Consider the following 17,807-nt stretch of genomic DNA (forward strand, 5'->3'; position numbering starts at 1 on the left):
GCCATCCACCCACTATGTGCCTTTTGATCGGTGAGTTCAATCTGCTTACATTTAGGGGTGATTATTGATATGTAAGAATTTACTATTGCCATTTTATCTTTTGCCTTCTGCTTATTTTGTCTCTCTGTTGTTCCTTTTTTCTTCTCTTTCTGTCTGCCCTTATAAGTTGGTGGTTTTCCATGGTGATTTGCTCACTCTCCCCTTTTTTATGTTTATGTTTCTGCTCTAGATTTTTGCTTGTGATTACCATGAAGTTTACATAAAACATCCTACAGGTAAAATAGCCCCTTTCCTGCTGATGCCAATTTATCTTCATTCACCTATAAAGGTTTCATCTGCTTACTCTTCCCCTTTTACATATTTTTTTTTCATACACACACACTGTATTTTATTTTTACAAGAGATAAATAGACTGACACCAAGCATTGTACATGGATGACTACAACAAAAGCAACAATGATTGCAATTACCAAACATGAAACACACTCATACTATGTCATAATATTGACATTCAGTCCAGTAATCCTCCACTGTAACAGCTCCTTTACTTTGCAGTGAAAATTGATTTGTATATTCTTTGCCTCTGAGTCCTTGTGGGATTTTTTTTTTTTAAATTCAGACAGAAAGTCACAAAAATTATACTCATCCTCATCAGTTCACTCAGTCCCATGTAATTAATTTTTTTTTTATCTTGATCTTTTGTTAGCACTTTTATGAGTTCATCAGTTTTTCATTAGAGTTCTGAAAATGCTTATTCATTCCGTTCAGCAGTACAGTCAGTTATCAGAAACCTGTACTTGTCAGAGCCTTTTCCATGAATTTCTTGAAGATGAAACCCTTTTAGAGGAACATATTTGCAAAATCATCAGAGTACAACCAGAACTGTCTGTAAATGACAAAAGACTTAAAAATGACCACAGTTAAAGATTTGATGAAAGTTCATAATAATGCAGTTGACAAGAAAATTAGTTATTTCTGAGATATACATTTTAAAGTAATAACTAGGATTATTACTTATAACATACCAGAACATATAAGATTTTTAGAAATTTCATGTAATGTCTGAAACATTTATATTAACATATTTCCATACATATTTCCATACAAATACAAATATAAGATTTTTAGAAATTTCATATAATGTCTGAAACATTTATATTAACATATTTCCATACATATATCCATACAAATACAAATATAAGATTTTTAGAAATTTCATGTAATGTCTGAAACATTTATATTAACATATTTCTATACAAATAACCCAATGAAAGTTTAGTATTAGTTGTTTTGTTTGTTTTTTTATGCTGCTGGTTCTTATTAGGCATCAATTTTATACACATCAGTGGATACATGTCAATCCCAATCGCCCAATTCAGCACACCACCATCCCCACCTCACCGCAGTTTTCTCCCCTTGGTGTCCATATGTCCATTCTCTACATCTGTGTCTCAACTTCTGCCCTGCAAACTGGCTCATCTGTACCATTTTTCTAGGTTCCACATACATGCATTAATATACGATATTTGTTTTTCTCTTTCTGACTTACTTCACTCTGTATGACAGTCTCTAGATCCATCCACGTCTCAACAAATGACTCAATTTCGTTCCTTTTTATGGCTGAGTAATATTCCATTGTATATATGTACCACATCTTCTTTATCCATTCGTCTGTTGATGGGCATTTAGTTTGCTTCCATGACCTGGCTATTGTAAATAGTGCTGCAATGAACATTCGGGTGCATGTGTCTTTTTGAATTACGGTTTTCTCTGGGTATATGCCCAGTAGTGGGATTGCTGGGTCATATGGTAATTCCATTTTTAGTTTTTTAAGGAACCTCCATATTGTTCTCCATAGTGGCTGTATCCATTTACATTCCCACCAACAGTGCAAGAGGGTTCCCTTTTCTCCACACCCTCTCCAGCATTTGTTGTTTGTAGATTTTCTGATGATGCCCATTCTAATAGGAGTGAGGTGATACCTCATTGTAGTTTTGATTTGCATTTCTCTAATAATTAGTGATGTTGAGCATCTTTTCATGTGCTTCGTGGCCGTCTGTATGTCTTCTTTGGAGAAATGTCTATTTAGGTCTTCTGCCCATTTTTGGATTGGGGTGTTTGTTTCTTTGATATTGAGCTGAATGAGCTGTTTATACATTTTGGAGATTAATCCTTTGTCCGTTGATTCATTTGCAAATATTTTCTCCCATTCTGAGGGTTGTCTTTTCGTCTTATTTATGGTTTCCTTTGCTGTACAAAAGCTTTGAAGTTTCATTAGGTCCCACTTGTTTATTTTTGTTTTTATTTCCATTACTCTAGGAGGTGGATCAAAAAAGATCTTGCTGTGATTTATGTCAAAGAGTGTTCTTCCTATGTTTTCCTCTAAGAGTTTTATAGTGTCCAGTCTTATATTTAGGTCTCTAATCCATTTTGAGTTTATTTTTGTGTATGGTGTTAGGGAGTATTTTAATTTCATTCTTTTACATGTACCTGTCCAGTTTTCCCAGCACCACTTATTGAAAAGAATGTCTTTTCTCCATTGTATATCTTTGCCTCCTTTGTCATAGATTAGTTGACCATAGGTGCGTGGGTTAATCTCTGGGCTTTCTATCTTGTTCCATTGATCTATGTTTCTGTTTTTGTGCCAGTACCATATTGTCTTGATTGCTGTAGCTTTGTACTATAGTCTGAAGTCAGGGAGTCTGATTCCTCCAGCTCCATTTTTTTGCCTCAAGACTGCTTTGGCTATTCGGGGTCTTTTGTGTCTCCATACAAATTTTAAGATGATTTGTTCTAGCTCCGTAAAAAATGCCATTGGTAATTTGATAGGGATTGCATTGAATCTGTAGATTGCTTTGGGTAGTATACTCATTTTCACAGTGTTGATTCTTCCAATACAAGAACATGGTATATCTCTCCATCTGTTGGTATCATCTTTAATTTCTTTCATCAGTGTCTTATAGTTTTCTGCATACAGGTCTTTTGTCTCCCTAGGTAGGTTTATTCCTAGGTATTTTATTCTTTTTGTTGCAATGGTAAATGGGAGTGTTTCCGTAATTTCTCTTTCAGATTTTTCATCATTAGTGTATAGGAATGCAAGAGATTTCTGTGCATTAATTTTGTATCCTGCAACTTTACCATATTCATTAATTAGCTCTAGCAGTTTTCTGGTGGCAGTTTTAGGATTCTCTATGTATAGTATCATGTCATCTGCAAACAGTGACAGTTTTACTTCTTCTTTTCCAATTTGTATTCCTTTTATTTCTTTTTCTTCTCTGATTGCCGTGGCTAGGACTTCCAGAACTATGTTGAATAATAGTGGTGAGAGTGGACATCCTTGTCTCGTTCCTGATCGTAGAGGAAATGCTTTCAGTTTTTCACCATTGAGAATGATGTTTGCTGTGTGTTTGTCATATATGGCCTTTATTATGTTGAGGTAGGTTCCCTCTATGCCCACTTTCTGGAGAGTTTTTATCATAAATGGGTGTTGAATTTTGTCAAAAGCTTTTTTTGCATCTATTGAGATGATCATATGGTTTTTCTTCTTCAATTTGTTAATATGGTGTATCACATTGATTGATTTGCGTATATTGAAGAATCCTTGGATCCCTGGGATAAATCCCACTTGATCGTGGTGTATGATCCTTTTAATGTGTTGTTGGATTCTGTTTGCTAGTATTTTGTTGAGGATTTTTGCATCTATATTCATCAGTGATATTGGTCTGTAATTTTCTTTTTTTGTAGTGTCTTTGTCTGGTTTTGGTATCAGGGTGATGGTGGCCTCATAGAATGAGTTTGGGAGTGTTCCTTCCTCTGCAATTTTTTGGAAGAGTTTGAGAAGGATGGGTGTTAGCTCTTCTCTAAATGTTTGATAGAATTCACCTGCGAAGCCATCTGGTCCTGGACTTTTGTTTGTTGGAAGATTTTTAATCACAGTTTCAATTTCATTACTTGTGATTGGTCTGTTCATATTTTCTGTTTCTTCCTGATTCAGTCTTGGAAGGTTATACCTTTCTAAGAATTTGTCCATTTCTTCCAGGTTGTCCATTTTATTGGCATAAAGTTGCTTGTAGTAGTCTCTTAGGATGCTTTGTATTTCTGCGGTGTCTGTTGTAACTTCTCCTTTTTCATTTCTGATTTTATTGATTTGAGTCCTCTCCCTCTTTTTCTTGATGAGTCTGGCTAATGGCTTATCAATTTTGTTTATCTTCTCAAAGAACCAACTTTTAGTTTTATTGATCTTTGCTATTGTTTTCTTTGTTTCTATTTCATTTATTTCTGCTCTGATCTTTATGATTTCTTTCCTTCTGCTAACTTTGGGTTTTGTTTGTTCTTCTTTCTCTAGTTTCTTTAGGTGTAAGGTTAGATTGTTTACTTGAGATTTTTCTTGTTTCTTGAGATAGGCTTGTATAGCTATAAACTTCCCTCTTAGAACTGCTTTTGCTGCATCCCATAGGTTTTGGGTCGTCGTGTGTTCATTGTCATTTGTCTCTAGGTAGTTTTTGATTTCCTCTCTGATTTCTTCAGTAATCTCTTGGTTATTTAGTAACGTATTGTTTAGCCTCCATGTGTTTGTCTTTTTTACGTTTTTTTCCCTGTAATTCATTTCTAATCTCATAGCGTTGTGGTCAGAAAAGATGCTTGGTATGATTTCAATTTTCTTAAATTTACTGAGGCTTGATTTGTGACCCAAGATGTGATCTATCCTGGAGAATGTTCCGTGCGCACTTGAGAAGAATGTGTAATCTGCTGTTTTTGGATGGAATGTCCTATATATATCAATTAAATCTATCTGGTCTATTGTGTCATTTAAAGCTTCTGTTTCCTTATTTATTTTCATTTTGGATGATCTGTCCATTGGTGTAAGTGAGGTGTTAAAGTTCCCCACTATTATCGTGTTACTGTCGATTTCCTCTTTTATAGCTGTTAGCAGTTGCCTTATGTATTGAGATGTTCCTATGTTGGGTGCATATATATTTATAGTTTTTATATCTTCTTCTTGGATTGATCCCTTGATCATTATGTAGTGTCCTTCCTTGTCTCTTGTAACATTCTTTATTTTAAAGTCTATTTTATCTGATATGAGTATAGCTACTCCAGCTTTCTTTTGATTTCCATTTGCATTGAATATCTTTTTCCATCCCCTCACTTTCAGTCTGTATGTGTCCCTAGGTCTAAAGTGGGTCTCTTGTAGACAGCATATATATGGGTCTTGTTTTTGTATCCATTCAGCCAGTCTATGTCTTTTGGTTGGGGCATTTAATCCATTCACGTTTAAGGTAATTATCGATATGTATGTTCCTATGACCATTGTCTTAATTGTTTTGGGTTTGTTTTTGTAGGTCCTTTTCTTCTCTTGTGTTTCCCACTTAGAGAAGTTCCTTTAGCATTTGTTGTAGAGCTGGTTTGGTGGTGCTGAATTCTCGTAGCTTTTGCTTGTCTGTGAAGCTTTTGATTTCTCCATCAAATCTAAGTGAGACCCTTGCCGGGTAGAGTAATCTTGGTTGTAGGTTCTTCCCTTTCATCACTTTAAGTATATCATGCCACACCCTTCTGGCTTGTAGAGTTTCTGCTGAGAAATCAGCTGTTAACCTTATGGGAGTTCCCTTGTATGTTATTTGTCCTTTTTCCCTTGATGCTTTCAAAAATTTTTATTTGTCTTTAATTTTTGCCACTTTGATTACTATGTGTCTCGGCGTGTTTCTCCTTGGGTTTATCCTGTATGGGACTCTCTGCGCTTCCTGGACTTGGGTGGCTATTTCCTTTCCCATGTTAGGGAAATTTTCGACTATAATCTCTTCAAATATTTTCTCTGGTCCTTTCTCTCTCTCTTCTCCTTCTGGGACCCCTATAATGCGAATGTTGTTGCGCTTAATGTTGTCCCAGAGGACTCTTAGGCTGTCTTCTTTTCTTTTCATTCATTTTTCTTTATTCTGTTCCGCAGCAGTGAATTCCACCATTCTGTCTTCCAGGTCACTTATCCGTTCTTCTGCCTCAGTTATTCTGCTATTGATTCCTTCTAGTGTAGTTTTCATTTCAGTTATTGTATTGGTCATCTCTGTTTGTTTGTTCTTTAATTCTTCTAGGTCTTTGTTAATCATTTCTTGCATCTTCTCAATCTTTGCCTCCATTCTTATTCCGAGGTCCTGGAGCATCTTCGCTATCATTATTCTGAATTCTTTTTCTGGAAGGTTACCTATCTCCACTTCATTTAGTTGTTTTTGTGGGGTTTTTTCTTGTTCCTTCATCTGGTACATAGCCCTCTGCCTTTTCATCTTGTCTATCTTTCTGTAACTGTGGTTTTTGGTCCACAGGCTGCAGGATTGTAGTTTTTCTTGCTTCTGCTGTCTGCCCTCTGGTGGTTGAGCCCCAATTCCTCTCTCTTTAAACATAAAGTGATTGGACTTAAAGCAGTGCTTAAAGTTTACCGGTACTATAATCCTTGTTCAAAATTGCTCTGTGGCATAAGCCACAATGCAGTGAATTGTTGAGACCTCCAAATCCCAGGGAGGCCCCTGAGTGCTCTCTCAGGAGGAAATTGAGGTCAGGTGTATCTGACGGCCTGTGTGCTCTCTGTGCTCCTGGTGATATGTGGGGTCTTTCAGGTGAGTGCAGTGGGTAGACTCATGGACTCTTAGTCTTGGCTGGGGGAGACAGCACTGTCGGGTTTATGTTTCCACATTTGCCTCCTTTTGTGTTGCCTTTCTCCCAGTTGCATTTAGCCTGATGAGAGGGAAGGAGGAGCTGTTGGTAGCTGGGCAGGTGGTTCTCCAGGAGCAAATGTCAGGGACGGTTGTGTGGGCAAGATCCCTAGGCCCCGTCCTGGCAATCTTGCTGTGCACTGAGCAGTCCAGATGAATCGGGTCCTTGACCAGAAGTCCATGAAACTTTTGGCAATCTGGGCAAAATTTGGGATCTGAGGATGGGCTCAGAAATTTCAGCAAGGATTTGGCGGTATCTTACCCTCGGGCTGTTTAAGAGCCCCTGGTTTTGAATGGCATGAAGCACCAGAGAGCCTTTGATCACATTCTATACAGCTGTCCTGTGTGTGGCCCTCCAGCAGCAAACCTCCTCTGCTGTGACCTCAGGGCAGGCCCCATCCCCCCACCCCCCCGAGGCTCCTGCCCTGTGAAACATGAGGGTATAACGCAGGCTGCTTGTCAGTGCTTGGCTCCTGGCTTGCCTGACGCAAAGGATGGAGCATCTGTTCATCTTGTGCTGGTGCCCTTCCCAGAATCAATGGGCTCACAGCCCAGACATTTATGCTGAGTCTGGGGGCAGCTGTGCCCTGAGAAGCCATGTCTTGTCACTTGGCCCAGGGAGCACCTACTCAACGGACCACACTTATCATATGGGCCTCCTGCTCTTGTGCCCTCTTATTTTGTTCTGAGGCAGGTGGTTGTGATGGCCAGTACTGTGGGGTCTTGTGATCTCAGAGCAGACACTGGAGGCTGACTGACCCCACAGAGGTGGACAAGGATGTGGGCTCAGGCGATGGGTCCTTTCTTGGGTTTCTGCCTCTCCTCCCTGACTCCTGACCCTTGCTCTCAAAAGCTCACCTTTCTGTTGTAGTTGCCTCACCAGGGGGCAGTGACGGGCTTTGCCCTGCCAAACTATACCCTCGGGGTAGGTGGCCACAGCCTGGCTTGTCACACACTGGGGAAATCCTACACTGGGGAAGTCAGGATTGTGCCTTGCTGGGCTTGGAACCCAGGTAGAAAGGTAGATGGTGTGGGTCTGAGGGACTGATGCCCCAGCCCCAGGGCAGGTGACTTCTCCTGGGAGAGGTTGCCCATGGCCCCCTTTGGCCCCTCAACCCTGCAGAGGTGCTGATACACGACCCCTGCAGGCCACAGCCTCTGTGCATAGGATCTGCCCCAGTATCACATGAGAAGGCGGGGCCAGGAGCCTCGCTCTCTCTGAGAGCAGCTGGTCATCCCACACTGAGGGGCGTCTTCTCTGACACAGGGCCCATAGCTGACCTGCAACTGACATATGGACTCTTCCCTGGGCTTTACCCCTGAATTTACCTCCATTCTTGTCTCCTGTCTCACGGCCCCTGCCTTTTCCCCCAGACACCGGAGATCTCCAGGCTTGGGTGGAGTATGGCATGTTGTCAAGCTCAGTGGTGTCCACCTCACCAGCCCACTGGAATCAAGCCCCAGGGAGCCTTTGAGAGAGCAAGACCAAGGACTTTAAGAAGACTACGGTTAATGTTAAGGAGCAGAGATTGTAAGATGAGGAATTTAACTAGTGTTATTCAATCCGTAAGAAGAAGGAAATAGAAATTGCAGAATTGAAACTTGCACAGACATCAAGAAATAATAGTTTACAGGCCTCAAGAAATAATAGTTTAACAAATGCCCCATTCACAGAATCAAGGAACTGAGCACCATCCACAGGGTGTGCGAAGGAGGTGCCTAATCCCAGGAGCAGCATGGCCACGGCTCGGCTGAGAGCGAGGCATGTGCTGGTCAAGCTTTTGTATGTAATGTTCACCAAAGGGAACCTTGGCCAGTGATACCAGGGAAAGGCTATCATGGTGAAGGCCCACTCATCTCCACCACCCTCAACTTGAATCAAAGTATTGGCTGAAGAAACAGACTTGACAGAGACTTTGGCCACCTGGCCTGGGTTCTCCCTACAAAATGTCATGTTCCTCCAAGAACAGGGCAAGGAGTCACAGTTGTCTGAATCACAGACGGCATATCTTAACGGTACAGCTATTACAAATTTGCACCTTTGTTTGAAGGGAATTGTTAAGTGGTGGGTAGGGAGTGATGTGTTCCAGGGAGGATTTGGGCCCTCTGGCTTGCAGGTGACCCTCTTATCAGACAGGGCAATTCTGCCAATAACTCATCACTGCCTTCATTCCTCAGATGGTAGGGATACAAAGGGATTAAAAGGGGTGCGGGCAGAGGACAGCCCTCACTGACAGCACAGAGCCATCACCTACTGTCTCCTCAACTCCTCTGCCCATATAGCCACCGAGGGTGCCAGCTGCTTGCGTTCACAGCAGCTGTTGATAGCACACCATCATCCAAGGAGTTCTTGAGCACCAACTTTGCACTACTCAGCAGCATAATGGAGAAATCAAGGATGGTCCATGGAAATAGCTAAGGGTCTTGTTTTAGGGCAAACGAGCTTATTCTGCAATATGTGCTTCTTAGTTAATTGGGGTTCGAATGTCCTTTCTTGTATGAAATGATGTTGATAATGTTTGAAAAATAAAATGTTGGCCACCCCATGAGAAACTATGCTTTTATCTGAGTGGGGTTGGGGAGCAAGAGGGAGTAATGAAAATTTTGGTTGTTGAAGTAGTGACAGGGCAGGGCTAACTTGTTCAAGACTGCCTCCCTGCAGGAGGAAGGCCGGCCTTCCTCAAGACTTCATGGACACTACCCATAGCCAGGGCTTACGGCTGTCATAGCTGGTGACTCAGCCATGGGCCTACTGAGCAATACAGCTGCAACCGCAGCTTGGCTCAGCCCTGACCAGCAGGAGAGAGGCTGGGCCTCCCTCAGCCTGACTGCTCGTTCCATGGAGAGGGACTGGACCTGGGTCCTGTGTGTCCCAGTGCTGGTCCTAGTTCCTGCCTACACGGGACCTGGGCTTCCCTGATTCTGCAATATAAACACCAGAGCCCAAAGTTTGGGTCCCTCTCCTGGACCCTGGATCCCTACTGGATCCCTGTGTGCTGGCCCAGAACAAAGTGTGCAGTGGGGACCCACAAACTCCCCACTATTCCTGTGACTGTGAACTGTCCCTGATAAACATGGCTCTAGCAGCCAGGGTTACATATTTTTAGGGAACTCTCTTATGGTTACAAGTGCAAAAGACTGAGAACTACTATGTAAAACTAATATTTGAAAACTTCACTCCAGTGATATTTGAAGAGCCTCTATAAAATAACTAAACAAACATAATCGCATTTTATTCCACTGTGTCCACAGTCTAAGCTTTAAATTGTATAAAAATGAGAACGAGAAGTAGAATGCCTCCAAACATTTGGAAATTAAGATGCACACTTCTAAATAATCCATGGTTAAAGAGGAATTTCAAGGAAAATTTTTAAGATAAATAGAACTGAGTGAAAATGAAAATACAACACATAAAATGTGGAAGGATCCAGAGAAAACATTATTAAGAGGGAAACGAATGGCACTAAATGCTTATAATAGAAGAGAGGGAAGGTCTCAGATCAATAATCTAAGCTTTCACACACGGAAACGGGAAAAAAATTGCACAATAAAATCAACACATGAAGAAGGAAGCAAATAACAATACACTCTGATCAACTGGAGTCTATTCTCGGAACACAAGCTTGGTTTACTATTCAAAAATCATCAGCGTAATTTGCCATATTAATAGATTGAAGAAGAAACTCTACATGGTCACATCAATTAATGAAGAAAAAGCATTTGATGAACTTCAACACACATTCATGTCAGAAACTCTCAGGAATAGAAGGGCTCTACTTCAACCCAGTAAAGAATATCTACAAAAAACCGACAGTGAACATCATACTTAATGGTGAGAGAATGAATGTTTTCCTCCTAAATTCAAAAGAAGGCCAGAATGTCCTCTTTCATCTCTCCTTTTCAACTTAGTACTGTAGGTACTAGCCAGTGCAGCATGGCAAGAAAAAGAAAGAAAGACACACAGATTAGAAAGGAAGAAATATTACTGTCCATACTCATGGATAGCATGACTGTCTGCATAGAAAATCCCAAGAAATCTCTAAGAAGCAATTAATAAGTGGTAATTACTTTAACAAAGTCTCAGGATACAAGATCAACACAAAAACATTAGTCATATTTCCAAATATTAACAATGAACAACTGGAAACCAAAACTAAAAACACAATGCCGGGGCTTCCCTGGTGGCGCAGTGGTTGAGAATCTGCCTGCCAATGCAGGGGACACGGGTTTGAGCCCTGGTCTGGGAAGATCCCACATGCCGTGGAGCGACTAGGCCCGTGAGCCACAACTACTGAGCCTGTGCGTCTGGAGCCTGTGCTCTGCAACAAGAGAGGCCGCGACAGTGAGAGGCCCGCGCACCGCGATGAAGAGTGGCCCCCACTCGCCACAACTAGAGAAAGCCCTCGCACAGAAACGAAGACCCAACCAGACAAAAAGAAAAAAAGAAAAATTAAAAAAAAAACAACACAATGCCATACACAATGCTTCCAAAACATGAAATATTTGATTATAAATATTTTAATAGAGGATCTGTATGATACAACCAAACAAGACCTAAATCAATGGAGAGACATATCGCATTCATGGATTGGAAGACTCAACATAATAAAAGGTGAACTTCCAACAGAATTTTTTTGTCAACATGGACAAGCTTATTCTAAAATGTATGAACAAAAGGTAAAGGCAAAGGAACCAGAATAAGTAAAACAATTTTGAGAAAGCAGAATATAGTTAGAGGATATTAAGACCTACTGTAAAGCTATAAGTAAGACAGTGTGGTATTGGTGGAAGGATAGATACATAGTTCAATGAATAGGATAGAGAATACAGAAATAGACACATGCCAATACAACAAACTGTTTTTTTTTTACATAAGTTAAAAAGCAATATAAAAAGCAAAATCTCTAGTCCTTATAATAACCCTAAAAGGAACACAAAGCTGTTAAATGACTAAGCAAGACCATACAGTTAGTGGCAGCACCAGAAGCAGAACACAGGTCTACCTACTCTTGCTATGACTGAGCCTCTTCCTCTACATCTCCTAAATGTCACTCTGAGTTGAAGAGGGGAAAGAAATGGGAGACCACCGTGATGCCACATCCCTGTGCTTTAACAAGTATGTTTCCTTTATATACTGGACCATCTATTTCAGATTTTATTTGAAGCAAGTTTTGGCTTGCTTCAGTATGTATTTCATGTTCTATTTATCACCCTCTTTCATTCATGGCAGATAGGCTCTAGAGGTCCTGAGAATGTCTGAAACAAAGAATGCTATAAAACACCTTAGTAACTCTCGAAAATGCTAAGTGGACCCTGAATCAAAACTTCAAGTTTCAGAGAACTTACAGCCACTAACGATCTGCAAAACAAACAAATAAACAAACAAACAACCCCACACCCTAGCAACTCTCAACCTTGGATCAAACTACAATATGTTGGAAGAGGTATTACTGAAAAGAGCTTGAAAGGGCAGCCTAAAAGGCAGAGGGTACAGAACATGGGCCATGTCCCTGTAAAGGGGACATGGTTCATGATATTGTGAATCAAGGGGCTGGTTCACAATACTGGTTATGATGTTCAAAACTGTCAATCAAAGAGAGGTGCATTATTATATATTTGCTTGTTGCTATTGCTTTTCTGATTAGAAGATACAGAGTCACTTTAGGTAACTTCCATTTAATTTAATATTTATTTTCATTTTATATCCAGGTCACATTTTCTACATTAAAATATAATCATGCTGACTCCCCCCACCCCCTATACCCTCAGAGAAAAAAAGTGAAGAACTTTACACAACTTGAAAGAAAGATGGAATGCACAGAGAAGTTGCTACTGCACCCAAGTAACAAAGAACACAGAGAGACCAAACAGTAGACATGTCAGAAGTGCACAGAAGACAGCTCAGGGCACGCAGCAGGAAGGAGGAGGAATTAAAAGACTAAAGCTTTTAAATGCTATCACTTGTGCCACAAGATTACCCTGAAAAGGCAGATAGGTCAGAAAGCAGGACCAAATAGGGGATTTTCCAAAGGCTGCTATCTAACAGAGTTTAAAATATCCATAGATTATATATATATATAAAAGATTCCATACACAGAAGAGCTTTCTCTTCCCCACCTTGCCTTTAGCATCCGGTCAACACTTCAGAAACTTAAAACCACTGTTAGCATGTCCGAATGTAGAACCGATATAGGTTTTTTCTTTCTTAAAAAATTGTATCCCAACTCTTTCCAACCAAGAATTCTATTAATTATTTTCATTATGATTCCTCTGCATGGAAACCCAGTAAGGGATCATCAAGACAGGGCATCTCACTACTATCAGATCAATGCCAGTTGGGCAAAAGCGGCATGATTCTGTGTTACTCAGAGGGAGGGAGAACAGTAAGACACAGGAGTTGAAACTTATCCGCACCAAAGAGGAAAAGGAAACTCCTTTTCTAACCTATTCATTAAATAGGAAACAGCAGGTGGACAGGAAAAGCCATCTGCTTAGAGCAGACCCAGAGGCACACCAAAGTCTAAAAACAAGCGCTCAGGAAAGCGTCTCGGCTCGGAGAGGAAGCGTCTTTCAGACCCTATCTTGTCCCTAGTTTGGAGATCAAAGCATTGTAACTTCAGATAGTGATACTCTGGAGGGGGTGGACAGGGAAGGTCTGAGAGACCCACATAATGAGGACACTAGGCAGCTAACTACACCACTACGTACAAATACACACATCAGTAAGAAAACCTCACCTCCAACCCTCAGCTACTTTAAACAAAGCACTGCAGTTCCAGGCTTTCGGAACAGGGGATATTTTAAAGTCTGTTAGCAATTTAAAACATTGCAACACTGGCACAATACGTTACCTATTCTTTGTTTTTAATTACAGGGTAACACAGTAAACTCCAACACAAAGGTGGGGATGGGGGAGTGCAAAAGGAATAAAGAAAACAGAACCAGTATTTCACAAGAGCATCGAGCCAGCGATGAAGTAGCAGCTAATGCTTTGCAGAGTCTCGAGGGTAGAATTCGCTCAAGGTGCTCTGAGGGATTCTCTTCAGCATTACTTTGGGGAAGATTCGGACCAGTTGCCAGCCAATGTCCAAAGTCTCATAGACAGTGCGGTTTTCGTAAGGACCTTACAAAAAATTGAGATTAGATGAATAAAGGCCAAGTACTTCCAACTTATCAGCGTTATTCAAAATTTATTGTTATGGGTCTAGCACTGTGAGCAGGAAGTATAAAAAAGCAACACAAAGCAGTCAGGCCTCCCAGGACTGGATGTGACCAAATGTGGAAATGAGGGTCTAGACAGTAAGTACCCCTGGGAATCAGAGAAAAGGGAGAAAGCCCGCAGGCGAGACGTTGGGCGCGTGCGTGCGTGCGTGCTTGTGTGTGTTTAACAACGGGTGGGATCTAAAAACACTCCACGGAATAATGGCAACTAGACCCAGAGTTTTGTCCAGAGAGTAGTGAGAAAAGCAGTTTCCCAGCAACACAGGCTGACCTGAAGGAGGCTAGTACAGATACTTAGAAGGCCTTAAATGCCAATGAAGCACCTGAATAGGTCCACGTGAAAGTTTTCAAACTTGTTATTGCTATTATTATTTTTAATAGCAGCATCATTCTTATCCTGCAAATAAATCTCATTTTTTAACTAAGGAGTTAGAGTGACTAGAGTTCTGCATTCTTTTCTCTACCAGAATAATTTTTATTATTATATATATTATTATTATATGTGACCTGGAGGGAGTCACTCACTCTTTGAGACTTTGTTACAGGGAAGAACCAAATCTGACTACACGTTGCATCTGTTTCTTTGACTTTAACCTTTGCCTTCCGCTGCTTTTGTTCACTAAAAGGATACTGTCTGTACATAATGGCCTGCCTCGGGGAACCCTGTTCCTCTGCCTGAATGTTAAACCAAAGTGCCTTTATTCAGGGAAACATACAGACTCTGTCCACCTGTGGATGGCTGCAATTAAAAAGAAATTAACACATCCCCTCCCTGAGGCTGGCCATTCCAGGGGATATTCGCAAAACTTATGGCCCTTTTACTTTACCTCCTCATCTCCTCCCCATCTCTGTGCTATAAAACAAACTGGCATCCAAACCCCGATAAGATGGTTATTTTGAGACTTTAGTCCGCCGTCTTCTCGGTCTGCTGGCTTTCCGAATAAAGTCGTATTCTTTCCCTCAATGCGTCATCTCTGATTTATTGGCCTGTCGTGCGGCAAGCACAGCAAGCTTGGACTCGGTAACAACCTTAGTTTATCCGGATGCGGGTGCTTTGTACCAGGTGAACTCTAAAGTTTTCCCTTCTGTAGATAAGTTTACCTCAACACGTTCCAGAAGGTAAAAGAATGATCTCTCCTTCTGCTTGATTAAAGTAAGCAAACATCTACCTAAAGTGCACTTAAAATATTTGCTTTCCAGACATTTATGTAATATATTCCGCCATGAAAATCTCAAGTTGTGGTCAATGTGTTGGAAAAAGTATGCACTTAATCAGTATTTCCAGTTTGGGTTTATGGCCTCTTGGTGGAAGCAAGTCAGGAGAGTCAAAAGCAGAAAGAGATAACCATCTCCGTGTGTCCCACCACCTTCTCCTACAGCAAGAGGGAACCCACCTGCCCCATGGCTGAGCACAACTACACCACACAGGAACTCACAGCGCCTGGCCCTGAAATCATCCGAAACCCAGGGCCAATGCAGATCTGTGAAACTGGGTCCTAAATGCTGCTTTTAATTGACATGCTTTTGTTATCTGTATTGTTTAGACAGCTGCAACGTAAGCATGATAGAAACATTGTTGAAATCAAGTATTTTTCAAACACATTGCTAAAGTTATAAGCTTTTACTTTTTTTTTCCCCTCCTGCTTGAAATATTATTAATCTAGGATGGAACACAGCTCACCCTTCCTGTGCAGCAAAAGTACAGCTCAAGTTTCTCAATACTCTTTCTTTCCCAATCTTTCTAAATGATCAGGAAGAAAACATTTTAGAAGACATCTGGGAACATATCTTTTGCTGGCAAAGATGTTGAAAACAGAGAAAAAGTCAGAAAAAAATTACTTCCAATGACATCAAGACCGTATTTTGAAATTGTTACCGACCAGGGTTCTTGGCGTCCTTAAACAATAAAAATTGATCGAAGGCCAGACAAGAAATTCAGTCAAGGCTTTATTGGGGCCCCTGCTGCAGCAGAGCGAGAACAAACAACAGGGAGCGAGAACAAACAACAGGTTCCTTTGCTTGCGTGCTCCCTAAGCGGGGGCGAGCTTGCTGCTTATAACCTTATAACCTTTTTGGCACCAGGGACCGGTTTCATGGAAGACCATTTTTCCACGGACCGGCAGGGGGTGGGGTGGGGGGATGTTTCAGGCAGTAATGTGAGCGATGGGGAGCAGGAGATGAAGCTTTACTCGCTCCCTTGCCACTCACCTCCTGCTGTGCAGCCTGATTCCTACCAGGCTGCGGCCTGGGGGTTGGGGACCCCTGTTACATGGCGTGAGGGCAGGGGTGTGTCCAGGGGTCGGGCCAGAAGGGTGGCTTAGGTGGTTTGCCCACCGCTTAGGTGGTGGTGTGTGCAGGGGGCACGTGCAGTACCCTGCTTTTGCTCTGGGATCTTCAAAAGTGGCAGTTGGGTTTTTTGGTCTCTTTGTATCTTTTGTCCAGAATTTGCCTCAACTGGGCGTGCACGTCGTTATTTTTAGTCCCATACAGTTTCTTTGTTATTTTGTTGCTCGAGGAGAGGTGTGTCGAGGTGCAAGCACTGCAACACTGCAGCAAAGGGCCCCAGGTCCCAGCAAAGGGCCCCAGGTCCCAGCCTGTCTCAAAATCAATCTATGGCTGTTGAAAACAATACTAGAACACTGCAAATAAAAGTATGTTATTTGATACATGGCACAAATTTAGTTCTGACAAATGAATTGGCTTCTAAACTTCAAGAGTAACACAAAAGAAGAAAATGAAGTATGGTCAGTGTTATTAAGGAATGCCTCAAAGGAGTGCTGGGTAGTGGGCATATTCTATTAGCAGCTTCAAGGAATTAAATAAATTAATGAAATTAAAGGAATTAAAGTATTTAACTGTGAGTCTAGACTGTTTCAGGACTACTGGGAGAATAGCACTAACCCAGTGGCCTCCTGTATATATTGAAAATAGTAATATGCAAATTGGGTCATTTGTACAAAATTTAGGAAGATTTCTCATTAAGAAGTTCCATTGACTTAAAGTGATCCCAATATGTGTTTAGTTCAACATTAAACTACTTCTAATGGTAGGGAATTCCTTTAACCTACTGTTATGTTGAAGCCCTAACCCCCAGTACCTCAGAATGTGACTGTATTTGGAGAAAGGGTCTTGAAAGAGGTGATTAAGGTAAAAGGAGGCCATTAGGGTGGGTCCTAATCCAATCTGACTGGTGTCCTTACTAGAAGAGGAAATCTGGACACAGAGAAGCACCAGGGAAGTGTGCACACGGAGGAAAGACCATGTGAGGACACAGCAAGAAGACAGTCGTTTGTCAGCCAGGGAGAGAGGCCTCAGAAGAAACCAACCCTGCCAACACCTCGATCTGGGACTTCTAGCTACCAGAACTGTGAGAAAAGAAATTTCTGTTGTTTAACCGTCTGAATGTGGCATTTTGTTACTGCAGCCCGAGGAAAATAATACTCTTAGCTTCTGGATTGGCCTGTGGTGGCCTTGCTGAGTGACTTGGATCGGTGAGTCCCTTACGGCTCAGCCACAATCCGTTATACTCATGACCCTCAGGGTCTCACAAGGTTTGTATGCTAGGTGGGTGCCACGTTCGCTACCACTCTCTAAGTCTGCCTTATTTCCAAAGTAGTTTAAGTTTCTCCTCAGACCATCACTGACCAGTCTAGTTCTGGCAAGCAGAAGGCACTCGGTGGCATTGTGGAAATTCAGGAAGTTTTCAAGTTGAATTGTGTCTGCCAGTTGAATTCCCGGAAGAGCATGTGTCTGAGAAGGACCACGATGGTACCTCCTAGCTAACTCAGACCATCCTTAACCACATTCCACACCGTCCGTGCCTAACAGACACTTGTTCACGGACTCAATTTTCAGGGCCAGTTGGTCATTTCTAGCCTTTGCATC

General features: G+C 41.5%; 1 long non-coding RNA gene across 1 annotated transcript in view; it reads left to right on the top strand.

Annotated features, from left to right (window-relative positions):
* The first annotated feature begins 369 nt into the window (after positions 1-369).
* LOC309664544 overlaps positions 370-17,807 on the top strand; it is a 40,463-nt gene continuing 23,025 nt past the window's right edge. The window contains exon 1 of the long non-coding RNA XR_014265912.1: positions 370-1,284. This is a non-coding gene — a long non-coding RNA (uncharacterized lncRNA). The remainder of the gene's footprint in view (positions 1,285-17,807) is intronic.

The sequence above is a fragment of the Balaenoptera physalus genome (genome assembly GCF_965194825.1).
Source record: "Balaenoptera physalus genome assembly, chromosome: 7".
Classification (NCBI taxonomy): Eukaryota; Metazoa; Chordata; class Mammalia; order Artiodactyla; family Balaenopteridae; genus Balaenoptera; species Balaenoptera physalus.